Below are 18,139 nucleotides of genomic sequence, written 5' to 3' on the forward strand. Positions count from 1 at the left end.
GTATTAACGATTTAAGATCTTAATTCATGGATTGCAAATGAATCATGCCTGCAACCACAATGAGTTTCCACATATGTTTTATAAAATTAAAGTATCATTACATCTTGCCGTCCATGTGTGCATTTCTAGTATCACCAAGGATGTCTTGCTGGTGCCTTTGGGGCCCCTCCACTTACCCCCAATCTTATTTCAGCAAAGGCCTCATGGCCTCATTTTCTTCCTTCTCTTAGTTTAGCTATTGCTAAATCCTATGATTTTAAGTCTCAGTTTTGACTATAAATCTCACTTCCTTAAAGTTGCCTGCTAGTTCCCTTTATATGACACATCAAATCAATAACAATATCTACTATTTATTGAGTGCGTACCATGTACTGGTCACTTAATGCTTAATATTTCTCATCCATGACGTAAACTCTGACTACTTCTGCAATTTTATTTTCCACCGCTCCCTAATTGCACTCTGTGTTCTTCTAGGTCAGAAGTCAGCAAACTATAGCTTCTGGACGCAATCTGGCCTGCTGCCTGTTTTTGTGTGGCCTGTGAGCTAAGAATGGTTTTTACATATTTAAGTGGGTGAAAAGAATCAAAAGATGACTAATACTTTGTGACATGTGAAAATTATGTTAAATTCGACTTCTGTCCACAAATAAATGTTCATTTGAACATAGCTACTCTCAATTCATTTAGGTATTATCTGTGGCTGCTCTCATGCTGTGAGAGCAGCAGTGAGCAGTTACAAGAGACAGTATTATCCACAAAGTCTAAAATATTTATCTGGCTTCTACAGAAAAGTTTGTCAGCTCCTGTTCTTGCTGAACTAAATTCATTTCTGTCCTTACCTTTTTGTCCTCATATGTCTTCCTCTCTGTCTGGAATGCTTTTCTTTTCTTTCCTTCTTTCTCTTTGTTCTCTGTTAAATCCTCATTCTCTCTAGGTGAGTTTATCCAAGCTCATGGTGTTAAATTTGATCTATGACTCCATATCCAACCTCTGCCTTGAACTCCAGACCTAAATATACAGCTGTCTATTGGGTACCTTAAGTTGGTATCATAAACCTCTCAACCTAACGTGTTCAAAGTTGAGCTCTAGATCTGTCCCCCTAAACCAACTCCTGTCAGTCTGCCCCATTGCAGTTGACAAAAACTCCACATTTGTAGTTGGTCAGGCCAAAAACTTTGGTGCATTTTTTATTCCTTTGTCTCACATTTCACAGTCAATCTGTTGGCAAATCGTGTTGGCTCTACCTTCAATATATATCCAGAATTTGACTGTATCTCACTATTCCCATTGCCATCCCCTGGTCCAAACCAGCATCTTTTCCCTGGACAACTGCAATGACCTCCCAACTGTTCTTGCTGCTTTTGCCCCTAAGACCACACAGTGTCATCTTCTCAGATCACGCTACTCTCTGCTCAGATCCTTCCCATGACTTCCTGTCCAAAGTCTACACCTCCTTCTCACCTGTTGCCTCTCAATCTCATTTCCTACTACTCTTCCCCTCACTCACTCCAGCATAGAGACACTGACCTTGCTCTTCCTCAAGTTCCTCCTGGCTCTTTTGTATTTCAGGGCCTGTGTGCTGTTGTTCCCTCCTCCATATTGTCCTGCAGCATCCCCATAGATATTAAGACTTAGATATCTCACTCTTTAGATGTTCAGTGTACCTTCTCAGTGAGACCTTCTATGGTCTTCTCATCTACAATTTCAAATCTGCATTTGTGGTTTAATTTTTCTTCCTTAGCACTTTGCATTAGTGTATTTACTTGTGTTCATCATTGTCTACACAATAATGTGAGTTCATGGGTATGGGAATTTTTGTCTGTTTCACTCACCACTGTATTCCTACTACCCAATGCCTCACACATATAGAGTGCAGCATGTATTTGTGGCATGAGTGCATGAGGGAAAACATTCAGCTCGAGGGCTGGTTTCATGAACCCAACCTGGAGCCTAGGTCCTTCTTCCTCTGGGCCAGTGATCATCTTTAATTGTATTTACTACACTGTAGAACAATTACTTGTTTGACAAATCTGTTTCCCCTACTAAACTGAACTTGATTCATTTTGTATCCGGATGCCTAGCACACCTCCTGGCATGTAACAAATTCTCATTTAATGTTTCATAACTGAATGAATAATTCTTTACCTTTCAAGAAGATGCTTCTCAGAGATTGATTGATTGATTGATTGATTTTGACAGGGAGGGGGACAGGCAGAAGGAGAGGGAGCGAGAACCTTAAGCAGGCTCTGCAGGGCATGTGGAGCTCAATCTCACCACCTGAGACCAGGATCAGAGCTGGAATCAAGAGTTGGATGTTTAATACATTGAGCCATCCAAGCACCCTAGAGATTTATTTAAATAGTAAATGATACTTAAATTGGAATAGAATTTTAAAAACCCACAGTTATTCAGGATCATACTTGCTTTTGATTCTGAAGCCACTGAAGGCAAGCCGTGAGTTTTACTGAGATGTAGAACATACTCTACATATTACAGAGCATGATACCAAAGACTTCCAGGTTGAAAATCAAGGTGCAGTTCCTTGCCTGGTGATGTCCTGACTTACATCATTGCTTATGCCTTAAGTTAAGACTGTTGGTAGGTGGAGAAAATATTTACTTTTATTTGTTTGTTTTCAATCAAGACCTGTAAGACCTGCTAATTGGCGAAGTGGAAAGGATTAACGATCTCTAATCACTGTTAGAATGAAAAATGCCCTTATTGTTTTCCTGTCTCTAAATAACCTTTTTCCATCTGTGTTCAGGAAACAGTCACAAGTCAGCTAAGTAAAAATCTTTCAGTTGGTCTTTAAAAACAAGCATTTATTTACTGGGAGATCATTGACTCCAGTCTGGCTGCCACAGTCAGAGAGTTGGCAGTGGGGGTTGGGGTGGCATAGCAGTGGATTTGCAGAAGGTTGGGCCAGCAGAGCAGTCGGGGAGAGAGCCTGATCTTAGGCACTTTGATATTCTGGTTCTGGGGTCACTAGCAAAATGAGATTTGCATTTATCATTTTGCATTCTCCTCTTGGTGATTTCATGTACGTTTCCTTATTTGAGTCCCGCACATACATGTGAGCAGTGAAGGCGTGAACTCCGAGAAAGTGAGAAAAGTGGAGAAAGTGAGAGCAAGAGGCAAAGTGACTTGCCTTGTCAGTGACTGATCAGGAGGAGGACTTGGGCACTCACGCAGGGCTCTTTCCACTGGCCTTTTCTTCTGAACTATATGCTTGCCTCAAGACTTTTTTTTTTAATTGCATGTATATAGAGAAAGAACTTGAAATGCTTAGGTGGCAATGACATGGAGTGTTTGCTTTGTGCTCAGCACTAAGGTAGACACAAAGAAATAGAAAACACTGTCCTTGTCCTCAAAATATTTATAGGCCTAGCTGGGGGGAAAGAACATATACACAGAACAACAAAATAATAATAATAATAATAATAATAATAATAATACTGTAGGGTGAAAAACTTCAGGTCACAAAAACATGTATGCTGACATGTACGCTGAATATTATAAATTTTTATTCATTTTCATTTCTTTCGTTTGCTTAAAATATAACATCTGGAGTGAGGACACTGCTCAGAAGCAGGCCCTGTGGCTTCTCCACTTTTCTTAACTCCTAATCTGCACGCTCCCACCCTTCCAATTAAAGTTATCTCGGTCTCCTCCAGATTAAATAGTCTCTTGTGGTTTACAGTCTATTTTGATTTAAAGTGGTCTCTACCAGGTAAATAGTCCTCAATGCAAAGTCCAATTCCCTAACCGGGCTGTTTCTCCCCCTCCCCCAGGGCGGCTGTGCGGCCGGGGGGGCGGGGCTGCAGGGCCGAGCGCGGGTCTGGTCGGGGCACCCTGGCAGCTCCCCAGGGAACGCGGGGCTAAGTTTTAGCTTCCCCCCTGGAGGGGTCGTTCCCAGGGTACGTTGGAGCCGCAACGCCCTGCCTCCCCGTCTGGCCACAACCCACTGTCCTCTCTTGCGCTACCCTGACCCCCGCGGGCGTGGGATCCCCCAGTCTCCTCCTCGGTTTCTTTTGAGGGGCCCCGGCATTTGTCCCACACGCTTTCCCCTCCGGGAATTCAGTCCAGACAGGATGGGTCGGAATACACCTGTCCCCTCCCCCCCTTCCTTCTTCCCACCCCTTCATCCCCTTGATCCCCGCACCAAAGTCGTCCTCCTCCCCACCCAGTGCGGGTCCCTCATCCTTGGAGTTTCCCTACTCCTGGCTTTCAGTAAAACCCTGTGTCTCTTGGTTCATGAGAAATAAAATCATTTAAAAAATAAATCTTTTCTGTTCTCAGTGTTGGGTTTTCAAAACCCTTCATGTCTAATCAAAAGTCTTATTTTAGAAGTCAAAAACTGAACATTGACTCCTTTTCCACTCTGCATTCCTGCTGTAAGGATCCAATGGTTTAAGGAAAAGAGGATGCCTGCTACAGAATGAAGGGTGCTGACATACAAGGAAGTCATAAGAGAAAAACACATTAATACAGTTCTAAAATATTTTCCCTGTTGCATATGCATAGAAAAATAATCTGGAAAAAGTGTACACCAAAATGTTAATAGTGACTTCTTTTGGGGTGGTTTTTTCAAGTTATTTTATTATTTATGTCCTCTCATATTTTCAGAATTTTAAAAAAAATGCAATGCAAATGTTTCTTTTGTAAACAGAAAAAGCAATAAAAAGATCTCCATTGGTGTGGGGGAGAAGATAGAGCTCTACCCATGAGAAATATCTCAAGACTATGACCCCAAGTTAATTGTCAAATAAGCGACTGAGCCATAGCTGTGATGAATCTTTTCTGAGTCACATTTTTCCTCTTCTTTTAAAAATTAGGATATAATTAACATATCATAAAATCCACCCTTTCAAAGTGCACAGCTCATTGATTTTTAGTATATTTGCAAAGTTTTACAACCATCACCACTATTTAATTCCAAAACATGTTCATCACTCTAAAAAGAAACCCCATACCCGTTAGCAGTCACTCTATTCCCCCTTCCCTCAGCCTCTGGCAACCACTAATCTGTTCTCTGTTTCTATGGATTTGCCTATTCTCCACATTTCATGTAAATAGAATCGTACAAAATGTGGCCTTTTGTGTTTGGTTTCTTTCATTTAGAATAATGTTTTCAAGGTTCATCCATGATGAGTCATATTTTTCTTGATCTCCTTTTCTGAAAAGCTTTTCTCAGTGCTGCAGTAATCCACATTCTAGTCCCTTGACCCTTGCTGTATAGTCTATATAATGCAAAAAATTCAGACTACTTCTTGCTTCAAAGTTGCATTTCTTGCTCTATCGATAGACTCCGTGGAATAGAAAATTAATCCCAATTTACTACCAAAAAATTATATTTGGCTTTGGAATACAAAGCCAAATAATATGGGAGTGGTGGAGGAGGAGAGGAAGCAGGGATAGGGTGAGGTCCAATGACTTAGCTTCCTTGGAATCTGAGGTTGATATTATTCAAAGCTTATAGGGAAAGTAGCCCAACAGATTGGACTCGATATTTTATTGTAAAAAATAAGCTTTCTCAGGTGGGTGGGCATTAACAATATTGGACAATGAATATGTGTATATCCTCTTGAATCTTTCTTATTTCTTATTTGTTAATACTCCTAGATATTGATCATTTCTTCAAATAGGAATGAAGGCAAAGACTGGGTTCCCAAATATCAAAGTGTCTTGTAATCCTACAGGGTAAAAACACAAGAGTCATTCCAAGTCAGTGATCTTTAATCTTTTGGGGGTCATAGATTTAGTTTTTTGAATCTCTGAGGAGAATTATGGACCCTTTCCTAAAAAATGTTAGTTATAATTTCCAAGGGTGTATAAGTCCCTCCAACCATCCAAGGTATCCACAGCGTCTTAGTCAGCTTGAGCTGCTCTTACAAAATCTCATAGATTGGGTGGCTTAAACAACAAAAATTTATTTCTTCACAGTTCTGGAGACTAGAAAACCCAAAATCAATGTGCTGGCAGACTAAATGTCTGGTGGGGGCCTTATTCGTATTTTGCAGATGGCTACCATCTTTCTGTGACCTCATATTAGGGGGAACATAGTTCTCTTATGTTACTTCTTATAAGGGCACTTGTCCAACCATGAGGGCTCTGCTCTCACAACTTGTTCTGAATCTAATTACCTGACAAAGGCCCTACTTCCAAATACCATCACAGTAGGGGTTAGGGTTTCAACATATGAATTTTGGAGGGATGCACACATTTAGTCCACACCAAAGAGATAACCTCCCGATTGCTCTAGGAAATCTACTCTAGGAAAATGCCCCCTCTTTATTACTCTCTAGAGTCTCAGCCGTAGGTCCCAATCCTGTCTCCTGTTCTGATTAACTGGGTGGGACGCCATGGACTTGAAGACCTCTTGGCCCTGGAGAGGAGCCTGTATGTCTTCTACTGAATCCTGCTCTAGGGACAGGAGGCACTGCTAGGTGCCAGTTCTAGATACATAATCCGAGGAAGAAGTGAGTGAATAACAAAGGGGATGAGAATTTTGCCCTCACTCCTAATACGGTCCCCTTGTTATGTTCTACATATATTCTTGATTTTATCCTTGCTTCTCATCAGAGCTTCTCTCCCTTAAGAACGTAGTGAAGTGGAGAAAAGCATTAGCTCCTTAGCGTGGGTTTGGAGAAAGACTTTTGGTAAGCAGTGCATGCCTCCAGCCAGATTTGTGAATAAACTGGGGGCAGATTCAGGATCAGCAAGAAGGAAGTGCTTCTGAAGGATAGAAGACATGTCTAGAAGACATGGACTTGAACTTGAGGGGCAGATTTTTCTCAATGGATGGCTCAAGTCTTTGAATTCCCCATTTCAGGGTCTGGCAAAACTCACATTTGTTAACTTTAAAGCACTATATAAGTTAAACATTTGTTTGGTGTTTCAGGGAAGAGATGAGGGCATTTTCTCAAATAAAAAGAGAGAAAGAGTTCTGTTTTCTTAGTGACTGTCCTTCTATAAGTCCTCTCTGCCTCACTTTGGTTGGTTCCTAGGAGTGGCCGGGTGAGTTTATTATCCCATCTCCTTGGTAGTCAAGCTGAAAGATCCTTTTTCATTCCCTCTCAGAGAAGAAGTCCTGCATAGTTCTATATCATCTATAGGAGACTCAGTCTGGAACCAAATCACCAACTGACCTTGTTCTGACTATTGAGTCATGGGTGATGTATAAGCAAGACACAGCAGGACTGAAAACTTCTAATGGGCTCTGCTGTCGAAAGGTGCTATTTTTAACTACTGGACATTATTTTTAATATAAATAAATATGATAGTGCCTATCGATAGAAAGATATCTTTAACACACCTCAAAAAGAGTTGTCAAGGAAAATAGAGAACTACATTTTGCTAAGTTTGATGATTTTTCTTTAGTCCTCATCTTACTTGATCTATTACTAGTATCTGACAGTTATTATTGCTGTCTTCTTGAAATACTTTTTGTGCTTGGCTTTGGGGATATTCCACTTGTCTGATTTCTTCCTATTTCATAGGCTGTTCCTTTCCTCTTTCCTTTATGGTTTCTACTCATCTTTCCAAGTTTTAAACACTTGGTATATTTGTTTAAAAGTACTGGTGCCCAAGGCACATGAGTGGCTCTGTCAGTTGGGCATCTGCCTTGGGCTCAGGTCGTAATCCCCAGGTCCTGGGATAGAGCCCCATGTCAAGCTTCCTTTAGGGAACCTGCTTCTCTCTCTCCCTTTGTCCCTCCCCCACTCCTGCGCGCGCTCTCTCTCTCTTTTACACACTATTTCCACAAATAAATAACATTTAAAAAAAAAAACACTGGTGCCCAGTCCCTACCCTAGGAAATTGTCATTCCAATTGTCTAGATTGAAACCCATGTATTTTTTTTTTTAAGATTTTATTTATTTATTCATGAGCGACACACATGGAGAGGCAGAGACATGGCGTAGAGGGAGAAGCAGGCTCCCTGTGTGGAGCCCGATGCCGGACTTGATCCCAGAACTCTGGGATCACAACCAGAGCCGAAGGCAGACACTCAACCTAGGTGTCCCCATGTATTTTTTTAAAGGTCATTAAGATGATACATTTTATGTTATGTGCATTTTATCACAATTAAAAACATGTTTTTAAAGATCCTTAGGTGATTCTTATTAGTAGCCAAGACAGAAACTTCTGGCTTATCTGTTGACAATACTTCAGTTTATATCTCTAACCTGTACCTCCTCCATGAATGCTTGAATTGTTTGTCCCACTGACAGCCTGACATCTCTTCTTGGATGTCTAATAAGCTTCTCAAACTTAACTAAAACCACATTTCTGATTACCTATCCCACACCTGCTCCTCCCATAGTCCTCCCTCAAATCTTTGGAATCCTCATTGACTCTTCCTTTCACATTCCACACCCAAACCATCAGCAAATCTTGTTGGCTGTCTTCTCAGAATCTGACAATTTTTCACCACCTTTATTTAGCATTTAAACTGGCCAAGCCACCATCGTCTCTCACTTGGATTATTGTAATAGCCTCCTAACTGGTCTCTCTGCCTCTGCCCTTGCCCACAAACAGACTCTGTGAAAGTTACAACAGATAGCATTCTTCCTCTGTGTCACATCCTCCGACTGGCTTCCCTTCTCACTCACAGCAAAACCCAAAGTTCTTAAAATCGTCCACAAAACCCAGCTAATCACTCCCTTCATCTTTACCTCTCTCTCCTTTCACCACATTCTGTCTACCCTGTGCTGTGGTGACCGCAGCCACCCTGACCTGCTTAGCATGCTCCCACTCAGGGCCTTTGCTCTGCCTGAAGCCTCTGAGGTTAGCTCAAGCAAGGTCACACAACTTATAAGTGGTAGACATGGGATTCGAACCCACTTCTGATTATAAATCCAGTTTTTACCGCTGTACTGTGTGGCCTCTCTACTGTGAACAGTATTCATTCAGTCATTTGGCTAGTGCTTTCCAGGTGCTGAGGTATAGTAGCCAACAAGACAGAGTCCTTACCTTTGTGGGGCTCACATTCCAACTGGAGGAAATTGTAAAAAATAGATAAATTTAAACATAGGGTGTCAGAAGGAGAAACAAAGTAAGGCAAAGAGATAGGAAACTCAGGGCAGGAGTTGCTATTTTATGAATCTATGGGAGGTCAGGAAGACTTTACAATCAAGTGACATTCTAGCAGAGACCCTAGCAGACAAAGAGTAGACATAAGCCACAGGCATAGAGCAGGAGCAAGGATTCAAGTTAGAGTGGTCAAAGGAGTTCACATTTCCTTTCGATTTAAGTTACTTGCAATGTAACTATTACCTTACTGAAATATTTCTAACCTGTGGCTCACCTGTGTTTTGAATGTTTTTGGAAGTGGTATGAATGGATTGTTCTTGCCTAGACGTGCTTGTGGCTGGGCAACTGGTAGGGGTTTGGGTCTGCTACTGAAACAAAGTCCCTCTAGCTAATAGAAGCATATATCAAGGTGCTAAGAATATGAGTCAGAAAATCCCAGTTCTATTTTGTGTACTCTTTGTATAACCTAAGACAATTTACTTCCCTGTCCTAAGTCCCAGTTCCCAAATCCGTAATGTGAGGATGATCACAATAGGTCAATTTTCAACCACCAGGCACCTACCTATTCTTTGTTCTAATTGATTAGTCATATCAGTTGTTAATTATTTTCTATTTATTTATTTATTTACTTGAGAAAGAGAGAGAGAGAGCGCGCACCAGCAGGAGGGGTAGAGGGAGAAAGAGAGAGAATATCTCAAGCAGACTCTCGGCTGAATGTGGAGCCTGAGGTGGGGCTTGATCCCACAACCCTGAGATCATGTCCTGAGTGGAAATCAAGAGTCATTTGCTTAACAACTGAGCCACCCAGATGCCCCCATTGTTAATTATTTTCAATATCATTCTTGAATAAGGGTATTTACCTCATGGGAGTCATTGTGATAACTGTATTGCTAAATAGTTATTATTATTATTATTATATCTATATTTATTATCATAGTCTAAATCAAGAGTCAGCAAACTATGGCCTATGGGCCAAATCTAGGACCCCCCTCCCATCTTTATAGCATGGAGATGTCCCCAGTGAATTCTGACATCAAATTTCTGCAAATAAAAAGCTACATAGGGAACCATGATGTTCAGGTAGGCAATGAATGATATGCATAAATGTGTCCACTTTCTGGTTTCTCCTTGCTCCCTGGTCTCATATTCTGGTGTTAGCCTTTACCTTGCAATACTAGATTAAGGCAAGGACAGAGAGGTATTCCCAGAGAAGGTAGAAAGGAGAAGATGCTTTCTTTGCCAACTTGGTGGAACGTAGGGTCATATTTACTCTTCACAGCACCTGGGTCCTTCAAAACATTATTTGGGTATTAGTTTTGATTTTGCTTCTTCAGAACCAGTAAGTGCGTTAGGAATTTTACTATTTTTTTAAAGTTCTTTTTATCCATATTTCTTTAAAAAGTGGTCACAGTTGCAAGCCTTCAAATAAATCAGGCTGAGCCCAAGGGAAATCAAACACTAGTCACAAAATGATAGAGGTCAAAACCCAAAGAGGCACCTAGGTGGCTCAGTCGGTTAAGTGTCTGCTGTTGGCTCAGGTCCTGATCCCAGGGTGCTGGGATGGAGCCCCACGTTGGGCTCCCTGCTCAGGGGGTAATATGTTTCTCTCTCTGCCTCTGCCTCTGCTTGTGCTGTCTCTCCCTATCTCAAATAAATAAGTAAAATTAAAAAAAAAAAAAACCCAAAACACAAGAGGTTCATATACTCTTTCTATTTTTCTTTTTTTTTTTTTTTAAGATATTATTTGTTTATTCATGAGAGACACAGAGAGAGAGGTAGAGATACAGGCAGAGGGAGAAGCAGGTTTCCTGCGGGGAGCCCGATGTAGGACTCGATCTCAGGGCCCCAGGTCATGCCCTAAACTGAAGACAAATGCTCAACCACTGAGCCACCCAGGTGCCCCAATCCTTTCTATTTTTTTTTTTTTTTTTTAGTTTGATTTGACTCTTGTGGGAATTTGTGACTTTGGGAATGCTGAGAATAACCAAGCTTGTGGTACTGGTTTCATTTTACTTCAGAAACAGACTAAGAGGGAAGAGGGTCCATAAGCATGGTTAACTGCTGACTGACTACCTACCATGCACAGAGCATCATGTTCACCTAGGTGTTTTATAGGGACTCAAAGACTTCTTTGAACCTACATGCAAAGTTGTATTACTCTGTGTCCATAATTCAGCTTTAAAAAACTCATGACTTTAGTTTTTTGAAAAGAGAAACTTGAAATGTTTCTTAGTTAATTAATATTTATTTGGTTTCAGGAGAAGATCAGATATCTCTTCCTCTTATTTAGGATATGATTAACTAGCTGACTTTATCCCAGCTTATAAATATCATGTAATCATTGTTTTCCAGGAAAGATCTGATTTCTCATCAATTGTTTATAGAAGATCAATCAGAAAAGGTGAGAGACAGAGGTTTATGGAAACGCCTCTAACAGTGGTGCGTGCATGGACTGTGCCTTTGCCTGGATTGGAACGCAAACTAGGTCCAAACACTGGAGCTGCAGGGCCCGAGGCCCAGGAATTGCTGAATGACGGAGCTGCTGGGCCAGGCTGATGTCTTGAACAGGCCTTGGGAGCATTTGGCTTTCTCCACAGAGACAGCACAGGAGGACTTCTCAGCCTTGAGGGACCCAGTGTGTGTCTCCTGCCAGGAGAGGCCTCCTGGTCTCCCATTTCCATAGTCTTCTTCAAAAAGGGTTTTCTATCCTTCCCCCAACTTCATCTGAACGGAAAAGATCACTTCTCTTGTTGGAAGGAGAAAGGAGGCCTAAAACAAAGGTGTATTTCTGCTTGTATCACAGATCCTATGCCTTCTCTCTGCTCCTTCTGGCTCCCTCCTCAGCCCCTCGGATGAGATTTGCTCCCAGCAGAGCGTGTGCCTCTTTCCTGTCAAAACTAGCCCTGGTGAGTAGGCCATGGAAGGGAATTCATGCTGAGGTAGTAATGATTAGTATTAACTTTGAAGAGCATTTGTATTTTATCCTGGGAAAACCTCATTAAAAGGTGAAACTACAGCATGAACTTAGAGGTTGTAGACAGTAGGTGGGAGCTCATGGAAGGGCAGTGGAGCTTCTTGGCCCGTTAAAATAACAGTCCACAAAGGTGGCAGCTTACTGCAGTTCATCTCAGATATGAGATCGTACATGAATATATGAACATAATTTAATATAATTTTAACTGTCACCACCTAAACTGGTTGATTCTAGCTTCTCGGAAAGCTAGAGATTTAGAGTCAAATGGTAGAACCAAAGGAAATGATCATCATTTGGCCTTTCAGAAGAAAGTTTCAATCTCTTTTGGCTTTCCTCCAGGGACTCTGAACAGGACACTGAGTGGCTGAAAAGCCAATGTTTTCAATGTATCATAACTGCAATCAGTCCTATGTGTTAATTTTTGGGAAAGGCTAAGTTATAAAAACTTTCATATTGAGGGGAGCACCTCTATGGCTCTGTGGGCTTTTTGTTTTCTTCTTCTTTCTTCTTCTTCTTCTTCCAAAGTTTTTATTTATTTATTCATGAGAGACACAGAGAAAGAGAGAGGCAGAGACATAGGCAGAGGATAGAAGCAGGCTTCCTGCGGGGAGCCCGATGTGGGACTCGATCCTAGGACCCCAGGATGGTGACCTGAGCCAAAGGCAGACACTCTACCCCTGAGCCACCTCTTCTTCTTCTTTCTCCTCTCCTCCTCCTCCTCCTCCTTCACTTCTTTTTGGTGGGAGGAGATGAAAGATTTTGTTTTATTTATTATTTTTTTTTAATTTTTATTTATTTATGATAGTCACACACACAGAGAGAGAGAGAGAGAGAGAGAGGCAGAGACATAGGCAGAGGGAGAAGCAGGTTCCATGCACCGGGAACCCGACGTGGGATTCGATCCCGGGTTTCCAGGATCGCGCCCTGGGCCAAAGGCAGGCGCTAAACTGCTGCGCCACCCAGGGATCCCCCAAAGATTTTGTTTTAGTTAATGTTTTTGTTTTTGCTTTTAAAATGATGAAAAACAAAATGCTTTACTGGCACATGCAAACTTTCCCATAAAATTCTTTTTGGCCATGGACTAAGTACACATACACGGTGCCAGGAGGGGTTTTATGGCTTCCTTTTTTTCCCCCTGCAAAGAGAAAAAAAAAATGATCACAGGATCAAAATAAAGCTAGAACGCAGACCATATTCCAGCCTCATCATTTGAGCCTTTTTAAAAAAAATTTATTCATGAGAGAGACACACACACAGAGAGAGAGAGAGAGAGAGAGAGAGAGAGAGAGGCAGAGACACAGGCAGAGGGAGAAGCAGGCTCCATGCAGGGAGCCCGATGTGGGACTCGATCCTGGGACTCCAGGATCAGGCCCTGGACTGAAGGTGGCGCTAAACCACTGAGCCACCCGAGCTGCCCTACTTTGCCTTTAATAATCACTATAATCCAACTTTGGTTTTGTCAAAAAGAAATAAAATAACCATATTACCTTCTTTCGCTCTGGGCTTCCAGAACAGATGCAAACATGGAGAATTCTGTGAGCTGAGCTGCCACTGCTGTAGTGGTCAGGCATATTTATAAACCTCTCTGATTTGACCAGTGCCCCCCAGGCAGCCTCCTGTAAGCCACATGACAGTCCTTCTGGAGACAAGGACATTGCTCTGTCCTTGCAGGCTCTTCATTACCTGAGTGCTGGCCAGTCAAGGAGCAGGGGGATCCTGGCTGGTTGACAGCCTCAGCTCCAGTCTTTAAAACCAATAGGCCCACTACCACCTTCTAACACCAACACAGCAATCCATTCTGTTGATTGGGTCAATTGCAATCAGATGAGATCAGGGGAACATTTTTTTTCTATTAGGGGTAACTGACCCATCAGACTAGAGTTCAGGAAGTAAACAAAAGCTTTCTCAGAATTCTTATTCTCCTGTTTTTGAGCAGGAGTGACATCCTTCTGTGGCCCTCCCTGAATATCAACTTCCTACTCCAGAAAGAAAACAAGATTATTGATTATTCTATAGAAAAGATACTTATTTTTACGTAGTCATACACACTCCGTATCATGAATATAAACATTACATTTAAACTTCATTGGGATCGGGGCAAACTTTGTAATCATAAACATACTGGAGGGGAAAAAAATCATAAAATGTCAACAGACATCACTTCATAAGAATTTAATATTTCTGTATGACAAGAGAAACTATAAATAAAATCAAAAGTCAAATGACAAATGGGAGGATATTTATAACACATATAACAGGAAAGAATTAATATGCTTTACTGGTAAGGGATTCTTACATAGCAATAAGAAAAAATCCCTATTATTCTGTTGTTAAAGTGGACAAACAAGGCAATCTTGAAAAATAAGCTGAAGGACTTACACCATTAGATATTATAGTAATTAAGACATTGTGATATTGGCTCAATAATAAAACTAGTCAACCAATGGAACAGAATGGAGGAACAGAATCACATATATATGGTCACCTGGTTTATGACAAAGGCAATAAATATTGTAGGCAGAGAGTAAAGATGTTCTTTCCATTAAATGATGCTGGGTAAATTGACTATCTGTATGGAATAAAATGTATCTGGACCCATACCTCATAACATACACAAAAATCAATTCCAAATGGATTACAGATCTAAATATGAAAGAAAAAAAATAAAACTCTCAGAGGAAAACCCAGAAGAATACTTTCATGTTCTTGCAATGGGCAAAGATTATTTAAGCAGTCACAAAAAGCATTAACCATTAAGGAAAAAAATGGATAAATTGACCATTAAAAAAAGATTTTATTTATTTATTTCAGAGAGAGCAAAGCATGTAAGCATGAATGGGGTGGGGGGGCAGAGGGAGAAGCAGACTCCCTGCTCAGCAGGGAACAAGATGTGGGGCTCCATTCTAGGACACTGGAATCATGACCTGAGCTGAAGGCAGATGATTAACCCACTGAGCCACCTAGGCACCCCAATAAACTGACCATTTTATATAAAAAAACTTCTGTCAATCCAAAGATATCATTAACAGAGCAAAAGGAGAATGTACTAACAAAAGATATTTAATGCATGCATATCTCCAACTTACTAAACAGAAAAAGGAGCAAAGATTTGAAAAGATACTTTGCAAAAGAATATATCTAAACTGCCAATAAACATATGAAAAGGATCTCAGTATCAGTCATCAGGAAAATTCAAACTAAAACCACAATAAGATGGGACACCTGGGTGGCTCAGTGGTTGAGCGTCTGGCTTTGGCTCAGGTTGTGATCCCGGGGTCCTGGGATCAAGTCCCGCATTGGGCTCCCCTCAGGGAGCCTGCTTCTGCCTCTGCCTATGCCTCTGTCTCTCTCTCTGTCTCTCATGAATAAATAAAATCTTAAAAAAAAAAATACAATGAGATACTGTTATACACCCACCAGAATGGCTAAAATTGAAAAGACTGATGATACTAAATGTTGGCAAGAATATGAAGCAACTAAAACTCTCATATATTATTGATGCGATGTAAATTGGTATGACCACTTTGGAAAACTGTTTGACAATATCTATTAAAGCCAAATATATATGTTTAGCAATTCCATGCCTACTTAACTATCCAGCAGAAATGTGGATGTGGACATATACCATTCTCCAAAAGACACGTATGGCAGCGCTATTCATAACAGTACTGAATGGGAATATGCCTAACTGCTCACTACTAGATAAATAAATTGTCATATATTCACACAGTGGAATTCCATCAAAAATAAGAAGAAATCTACAACTATACGCAACAACATGAATCAATCTCACAAACATGTATCGTGGGAAAGGACCAGACACAGAACAGAACATACCTGTGTATAAACTCCATTTATATAAAGTACAAAAACAGGTAAAATAATCTTTCTGTTGTGCAGTGAGAGTGGGAATCATCCCTTCTGAAAGGTGTTTTGAAAAAATAGCAGAATGGGTCAAGGATCTTAAAAAACTTCATGCCTATTGACTTCCTAAACTCTATCCTAAGGAAGGAATTATAGATGCCCATGCAGATTTACATGAAGTATGCAAGAGTTCTTATAATAATAAAAAGTCAAAAACTGATAAATATATATAATAGAGTAGTAATTAAATAAATTTTGGTATATTAACATTGATGAAGTATTACATAATCCCTAAATATCAGGGCTTTTTTTAAGTCTTTTTTTAATTTTTTAAATTTTTATTTATTTATGATAGTCACAGAGAGAGAGAGAGAGGCGGAGACGTAGGCAGAGGGAGAAGCAGGCTCCATGCGCCGAGAGCCCTACGTGGGATTCGATCCTGGGTCTCCAAGATCGCGCCCTGGGCCAAAGGCAGGCGCCAAACCGCTGCACCACCCAGGGATCAAAATATCAGGTTTTTGAAGAATATTTAATATTATCCAATAGTCATGATTTCACATTCGGTAAAAAACGTAGAACAGAAGCCTATTTATATAATGCAGTCCCAGCTCTATTATACATACACTCATATACACATATACATACATACATACATACAAGAAGGAGGGAAAAATACCACCAGGTCAATAATTGTCATTTCAGTGAGCTTTTACATTTTCTTCTTTAAAAAATTTTCCCTATTAGGGATCCCTGGGTGGTGCAGCAGTTTGGCGCCTGCCTTTGGCCCGGGGCACAATCCTGGAGACCCGGGATTGAATCCCACGTTGGGCTCCCAGTGCATGGAGCCCGCTTCTCCCTCTGCCTGTGTCTCTGCCTCTCTCTCTCTCTGTGTGACTATCATAAAAAAAATTTTTTTTCCCTATTAGTCCCTAGGGTTAATTCCCAGGTTCTGTCACAGTCTTGAACCTATCACTAAACATGACTCAATACCTCTTTTGTTCTCCAGAGGGATTACAATAGGACCAAATGTTAATTTTTGCTGATTCTGTAAGAAAGACAGATGAGAGTTTTACACCACACAGCTCAGAGCAATTCAAATGTTTCCTTCAGGTGTGTCTTGTGATGGTTGATATTATGTATCCACTTGACTGGGCCACAGGATACCCAGATAACTAGTTATCATTATTTCTAGGTGTGTCTGCGAGGAGGTTCCAGAAAAGATTAGCATCTGAATCTGTAGACTTTGAGTAAGGCAGATTGCCCTCCCAATGTGTGTGGGCTTTATTTAATCCATTGAATACGGTCTGAATACCGCAAAAGGCGGAGGAAGGGAGAAATACTTCTGTCTGCCCAATTACTTGAGTTGGACATTGGTATTCTCCTGCCTTCTGAAACTTACTCCATAGGATCTCTGGATCTTGGGTCTTCAAACTTGGACTAGAACTTATACCATTAGTTCTTTTGGTTTTCAGGCCTTTTGACTTAGATTGGAACTACATCACCAGCTTTCCTGAGTCTCCAACTTGCAGATGGCAAGTAACAGGACTTCTCAGTCTCTAGAACCATATAAGTCAAATACTTATATTAAGTCTCTTTATATATATCCTACTGGGTAACATACATATCACTTTATGTATATATCCCATTAGTCATATATCTCCTTATGTATATATCCTACTGGTTCTGATTTTCTGGGTAACTCTAATACATGCCTCAGCTCTCAGTTCTCCCCAGCTATAAGCCAAAGTTTCCCCTGTAGTCTTTCCCTGGGTAGCACCACACTGGCTAGTTTCTGGCTTCCACAATTCCAGAGCTTCCAGATCTCTCTCCCTTTCTTATGCAGAACAATTCATTTTCCAAATATGCATACAGCCATCACTCAGCATAAACAAACAAAAATTCTTGTCAGTTTGAAAGTTTTCTACAATTAGTTGCTATGACTTTCAGAATCAGAAAGTTCTGAAATACTCATAGCAACTCAGTAGGGGGAAATATTTCTCTAGGCAGCCCCAGTACTAATGAAAACATGTAATCTGCAAGATCGAGTCCAACTAGTTAAAATTAATCTAAGGGCCAGAAATTCCTCAGCCTAAAAAAATATGCATATCAGGTACAAATTTGTCTGATAATTTGAATTATCCATGCAGCAGCTCCCCTTGGTGACAGCGGAGATCGGAGAACTATTTGTATTAGTAGTAGTCTTATATAACAGGGATCAATAACCAGATGAAATAGTTAATTCTGGACCCAAAGAGAATAGTGGCATGA

General features: G+C 40.7%; 2 long non-coding RNA genes across 8 annotated transcripts in view; one reads left to right on the top strand and one right to left on the bottom strand.

Annotated features, from left to right (window-relative positions):
- LOC144324109 (uncharacterized) overlaps nt 1-18,139 on the top strand; it is a 74,047-nt gene that overhangs the window by 22,298 nt on the left and 33,610 nt on the right. For 4 of the 7 annotated variants that reach the window (XR_013389505.1, XR_013389506.1, XR_013389510.1 and 1 more), the window contains one exon: nt 11,386-13,201. The exons of 2 other annotated variants lie outside the window; for them this stretch is intronic. This is a non-coding gene — a long non-coding RNA (uncharacterized LOC144324109). Of the gene's footprint in view, nt 1-474; nt 635-11,385; nt 13,202-18,139 lie in introns of those variants that run through there. One more of the 7 variants, XR_013389507.1, reaches the window with a different exon arrangement.
- Nucleotides 12,639-18,139, bottom strand: part of LOC144324111 (uncharacterized) — a 262,943-nt gene continuing 257,442 nt past the window's right edge. Inside the window, exon 5 of the long non-coding RNA XR_013389515.1 lies at nt 12,639-13,142. This is a non-coding gene — a long non-coding RNA (uncharacterized LOC144324111). The remainder of the gene's footprint in view (nt 13,143-18,139) is intronic.

Source organism: Canis aureus, chromosome 11 (assembly GCF_053574225.1).
Source record: "Canis aureus isolate CA01 chromosome 11, VMU_Caureus_v.1.0, whole genome shotgun sequence".
In the NCBI taxonomy this organism is placed as follows: domain Eukaryota; kingdom Metazoa; phylum Chordata; class Mammalia; order Carnivora; family Canidae; genus Canis; species Canis aureus.